Source organism: Palaemon carinicauda, chromosome 12 (assembly GCF_036898095.1).
Source record: "Palaemon carinicauda isolate YSFRI2023 chromosome 12, ASM3689809v2, whole genome shotgun sequence".
Taxonomy (NCBI): Eukaryota; Metazoa; Arthropoda; class Malacostraca; order Decapoda; family Palaemonidae; genus Palaemon; species Palaemon carinicauda.
Window position 1 is genome coordinate 152,274,155 of NC_090736.1, and position 6,400 is coordinate 152,280,554.

At 33.8% G+C, this 6,400-nt stretch overlaps 1 long non-coding RNA gene across 1 annotated transcript in view; it reads right to left on the reverse strand.

The window, feature by feature from the left end:
- Positions 1-5,448: 5,448 nt before the first annotated feature.
- The window catches only part of LOC137650694 (uncharacterized), a 7,768-nt gene continuing 6,816 nt past the window's right edge, over positions 5,449-6,400 (reverse strand). Inside the window, exon 3 of the long non-coding RNA XR_011046056.1 lies at positions 5,449-6,223. This is a non-coding gene — a long non-coding RNA (uncharacterized lncRNA). The remainder of the gene's footprint in view (positions 6,224-6,400) is intronic.

The following is a 6,400-nucleotide window of genomic DNA, read 5'->3' on the forward strand; positions in this document are numbered from 1 at the left end:
TTGACAATCTATAGATAAAAACGATTAGGATATACCAATCTGGTAAAGTGAGCAAAAGATTATACTATTATAGAAAAAAAAATCTTTAGATTTAATCTTGAAAGAATTAATGCAAAGATGAGTGAAATTACTTTAGATTGATTAATCAGCGGATTTGCTTTTTCTATTATACAGTACTGTCAATTACTCATTACTTAACTCTGAAATCTACGATTCGTTTTGAATAAATTTAGGCACCCGTTTGGTCAATTATGCAAGGAAACCAACTAATATTGTCCTTTATGACCTGAAATGCATTTTTAGAGCTACCTACAGAACAAAACTTATTTTAATCTCAATATTTAAACTCTCAATCTCCTATGATTTAATATAAATCTAGATTAATCTTTTGGTGTTAACCTAGGGTATAGACACTTGCTAACCTTGATTTAACCCGAGAAAAACTAATCTAAGTGTCTCACTAAGATAACCTTTACACAGATTTATCAAAATCAGCACCCAATTAAACTAATTTTCACTAAAGACAACACTAGTACGAGACTATAACTCCTTTCTATAGACTAGATCCTCCTCGTAACACTTACACCAGACATCATCCAACCACTCGTTCATTGCTTGTTATAAATTTACTGATGTACAAGGAATGTATTGTCCTGCATCAATTAATTTCTAAATTCAATCTCAAGGTTTAATTTTAAGTGGTAGAGCAGTAACATAAGTGGTAGAGTAGCAAAATAAGTGGTAAAGTAGCAACATAAGTGGTAGAGTAGCAACATTAGTGGTAGAGTTGGAACATAAGTGGTAGAGTAGGAACATAAGTGGTAGAGCAGCAACATAGGTGGTAGAGCAGCAACATAGGTGGTAGAGTAGGAATATAAGTGGTAGAGTAGGAACATAAGTGGTAGAGTAGGAACATATGTGGTAGAGTGGGAACATAAGTGGTGGAGTAAGAACATAAGTAGTAGAGCAGTAACATAAGTGGTAGAGTAGCAACAAGTGGTAGAGCACTAACATAAGTGGTAGAGCACTAACATAAGTGGTAGAGCAGAAACATAAGTGGTATAGTAGCAACATAAGTGGTGTACTCAGAGTTTACTATCGTGAACCAATCGTCAAAATTACATTTTAAAAACTTTATCGTATTTACATAGGGACAATCTAACCCTTTTCTTGTCCCTAAGTTACTTAAAGATTACGGTAACATCTACGTTAAAATCAAAGCAAGCGCAGACATTTGGAAAGTGTACTGTACCCTATTATGAGAAAATTATAATTTCACTTAAATAATCTTTACTACAATTTTGTTAAAAGATAATTCCGCAGATTATTAACTACATGTAAATAAACCAATTGAACTTCAAAACTATCCCACCAAATCAGTAAAGGTTTTCTGTACTTTGCATCGATATGAAAATATTGAAACGACCAACAAATTCGAAAAGTTACAAGTTTCAAATTAAGATTTAGTGGGTAATTTGTTTGTAATTTAAACGCTGGTTACATGAAATATCAAGATATTATAATCGCTAAAACCTGATTTTCAGGATTTTCTTATAGTACTTACATAAATTCTGATAAAGTGCTTTGAAGATTAATGGACTAACTTCTAGTTTTAGATTACCTTAAGTTACTACACATTTACTCAACATGGACGTAAGTTAACTAATGTTTTAAACAGTTTAATCAACAGTTTATGGTGTTAATCTTAAATGTATTAACATTTAAACGTTAATGACTTTAGCATAAGAAGATCGGACTTTATCAAGCTTTTGGTTAATTTAACAGTTTTTGGCTTTAGTTGTCTAGAAAGATTAGAGTAGAAATTATGATATTGTTACAAGTAAACAACCTAAATTGTAAATTCAAATCTCAAGTGTCAGTAAAAATTAAGAGGAATTGGCTAGTTATATAGTTTACTACAATATAACACCAATGTTCTGACTTGATATTTTGTACTAGCATCAGAGGCTTAATTTATGTCTAAATTTTCTGAATTATAAAGTTTCCCTGCACAAAAAAAGTATAACTTCAGAGCAGGTACTTTTTGTAAATTACTAGACAAGATACATTCCTGTACATCAGTATAACAGTTCGTATATAAAATCTAATCTCAAAAAGTCAAACTTCAGTTAAATCCCTTTGCCAAATCATAGAGAAATTTTAGAAATTCATAAACCGAGAGCAGATTAAACTAAATTAAATCGAAGCCATATAATTAAACCCTGTATAAACATCCCCTAAACTAGATTACCTGATCCTTAATTACACAAACAAGGACTGTAATAATGCCTTAGTTCTCCTAATCAATATTGACAGTAACTCCCTAGCACAAACACTAACAACTAAAACTATACCAACAACAATATATTCAAGAATGTACTACACATTTCTTCTAAAATTACTACAGCAGTTCTCTATCCCTTCTTTATGTCATGAACAGAAACAGTAGGAATCAGATATCTTAGGACATTTATAATCCCAGCTGGACACCTTTTCAGAGAGCTCGGGTATCTCGGTGCAATGGAAAACACTGGACTGCATGACTGACAATGTCACCACTTTTTAAAGAAAGTTATCTAAAAGTTTAAAACTAAATTAATCAAGCTTTCCAACCTTTGATTTTCATTGACAGATAAATTTGAAACATTTTACAATACAGTTACTAATTTCACATTAACATTGAAAACTCACATATTCTTGGACAGATTTAAATCACAATCTTGACAAAAATTTTGTACAACTAAATTTACACAATACATGAAAATTTGATGTAGTTTGAAATTGAAATTAGTGTATACATAACAGAAACCTGTTCAATTTGACATTACAATCTCCTACAATTCAAGATTAAAGATTTTTAAAAATGAATTTTAAACTAAATTTCAAAAATATCTAGAAGCATGAAACAAATAAAATAAGATAAATTGATGCTTTAAAGATCCTTTAACAAGACTGAATTATTAATCATGACTAGAATGGACAAGACAGAATCTACTCTGACATGATTTCAGGGAAATCAAATTGGACTGAACAAGTTCACCATAGCTCAAAGTCTAGCATTTTGACAATAGAACAAACAAATACACAGTTTTCTTCTCTCATTAAACCAGCAAAAGAATGAACGAGTTCTGCACATGGGAAGCTCATAAACAGCCTAAATGAACAGTGGTTCTAGTCAAAAGCAAGATATACTTCATGTGCCCTTTGGCCTTCAAGTGGGGAGGAATATGGCAAGTACTGATACCAGAAGAGGGAGGGGGGCAGATGGGGAGGAAGGCTCAGTCATATGAACGTTCCTTTCAATTCTTTTTTAAAATCTTTCCAAATTGGGAGGGGGAAGGATCAAGGCGTGGGAATGGTAGTTCTGAAACTTTAGTTATGTATTAGAGAGACCAATCTGATTCGAACCCGTTTGCAAGATTTCATAAAACACTGCCCTGCGTCATTTTCAAAATTCAAAGTTAATTTCAAGGTATGTTCCTGTAGCTTAAGAGAAAATGAGGAATAATAGTATTACTAGCAAAAGCCCTACCATTTCACACTCCCACTTCTTAGCCCTCCAAGCCATTTCACACCAAAGCTCTCCTAGCCATTTCACACCAAAGACTTCCTAGCCATTTCACACCAAAGACTTCCTAGCCATTTCACACCAAAGTCCTCCTAGCCATTTCACACCAAAGTCCTCCTAGCCATTTCACACCAAACCTCTCCTAGCCATTTCACACCAAAGCCTTCCTAGCCATTTCACACTAAAGCCCTCGTACCCATTTCACACCAAAGCCCTCCTAGCTATTTCAGACTAAAGCCTTCCTAGCCATTTCACACCAAAACCCTTATAGCCATTTCACACCGAAACCCTCCAAGCCATTTCACACCGAAACCCTCCAAGCCATTTCACACCAAAACCTTCCTAGCCATTTCACACCAAAGCCTTCCTAACCATTTCACACCTAAGCCCTCCTAGCCATCTCGTCTGCCAATGATCACGTAAAACTATTCACTATTCGTTATCATCCACCAATGCTCAATTCCTACTTTGATTCTTAGTATTTAAATCTATACCAATAAAAAATCAGCCTTTAAACCTTCCCAAAATCACAAAGTTCTAGAACCATCTTTCCTAACCTTAAATTTAAGCTTCTCTAACAAAATCTAATAAAAATCTGAAAACATGTACAGTCAATTTTTCCTTTACCTTTATTATATACCATTTTATTTCATTCAAAGTAAACTCCTAGAATCTTCTATAAACTACTCTAGTTACTAAGAGAGAGAGAGAGAGAGAGAGAGAGAGAGAGAGAGAGAGAGAGAGAGAGAGAGACTTAGGATTCTTAACATGTATACGGAGGATGGACTTTTCGTTGAATACTGAATCTTAGAAAATTAACAAATAAAAAGTGGGATAAGTTTTTATACAAATTACAGACATCAAAATATTTACTCTAGATTTTTAAATATAGGACTAATATTGTATTTAAACTTTAAATTACTTCAAATACATTTGTTAGTTATTAACCTTTATAAAATTTAAAATATAATGTGGATGGACTGTATCAAGGATGACCTTCGATCAAAGGGATTAACCGGTGATGAAGTGCGGGACAGAGGTAGATGGAGAACGCTGGCCAGAAACATCGACCTCAGAAGAAGAAGAAGAAGGGGGTCACCTAACCAAGGTATACTATTGAAACTTGAAAGGGTTTTGTGTTGAGAAACCTTAAACAATCTTATAGGACAGAATGAAAAATGGAAAGGCTAAACAAGAACACACCTTGAAATAATCATTTTAAGCAGTTCAATTCAACTGCCACAAAAAGCAATAAAGTATGTATACTTAAAAACTAAAACCTCATTTTCATCAACAAAGTTTTGGCACAGGATAATCCAGTAATCTTATAAAATCTATTAATTCCTAATACAATAACACTACAATTTGAAATTTTCCCAACTAATTTACCAACATGTTCCTGTTTCCTGAACTTTAGAAATTATATAAATTATAAACTATAAACTGTTTTATTACTCATAAAGGTTTTCCAAATCTTACGAGAAATATCTAATCATTGAAAGTTGAAATTGACAAATAAAAAAATTAGGAAAACTTTGCTTCTAGGATCTCATGATTTAAATGTCCACTGGATTAAATAAATGAATACTCAATATATCACTAAAATAAAATTTAACCAAAATATCCCGATCTCTACCTAAAACATTATAGCCTCTACCTGAAATATCCCAGCCTCTACCTGAAATATCCCAGCCTCTATCTGAAATAGCCCAGCCTCTACCTGAAATAGCCCAGCCTCTACCCGAAATAACTCCTACCTGAAACAGCCCAGCCTCTACCTGAAATGACTCCTACATGAAACAGCCCAGCCTCTACCTGAAATGACTCCTACATGAAACAACCCAGCCTCTACCTAAATAGCCCACCCTCTACATGGAAGAACTCCTACCTGAAATAACTCCTACTTGACATATCTCTCCCTGAAAGAACTCCCTTCTGAAAGAACTCCCTTCTGAAATATCCCCGCATCTTTCTGAAATAGCCTGCCCTCTACTGAAAGAACTCCAACCTGAAATGACTCCTACTTGAAATATCACAACATCTACCTGAAACAGCCCACCCTCTACCTGAAAGAACTCCTACCGGAAATGACTCCTACATGAAACTCCTACATGAAACTCCTACCTGAAATATCTTCTGTCAGGGCTACCAGAAATTGCATAACTAGGATTTCCACAATGAGATTTTTCCCAGCTGCCACCATATTGATGAGAATGAGATATAATTTAGCTCTAAAAGACTTCAGGTTAGTTTACGAAAGATTTCAATCGTACTTATTGACATGGATTTAGAGAGGCCTAAATTGATTTATAAGTAAATTTTAGTCATCAACTATTCATTAAAGCAATTTCTATTGGGAATTTAATGTATAAAAACTAAATTCATGAAACTAAAAATGAAAGAATTTAGGTAAATTGGCAAGCTAGCAATATAACTTAGCACAATGTCCAAGACTTAAAACTTGAACTAGATACTTGAATAATCATTGTGAAAAACTAATTTAACTTCCTACACCCAATGGCCTAAAATGATGTTCTAGAAGTTCCACTTGCTCTGAAGGACTTTACCAGGAGAGTCTGGATCCCAACAGGCCTTAATGTGCATCATCCTTTTCGTCGAAGGATTTGAAGCATCCCAGCAGAAGGCCACATTGACCTGAAAGACAAGAGTGTTAATAGGAACTCACAGAAAATTGGTAATCGAGATTTATAAAGTACAAATTTTGTAGTTTTCAGTAATTTTTAAGCAATAATGTCTTTTATAAATTAGTTCAATTGGAAACGAATTAGGGTACCTTAATAGTAGAATATTCTATTCCCTAAAAGTAGGACA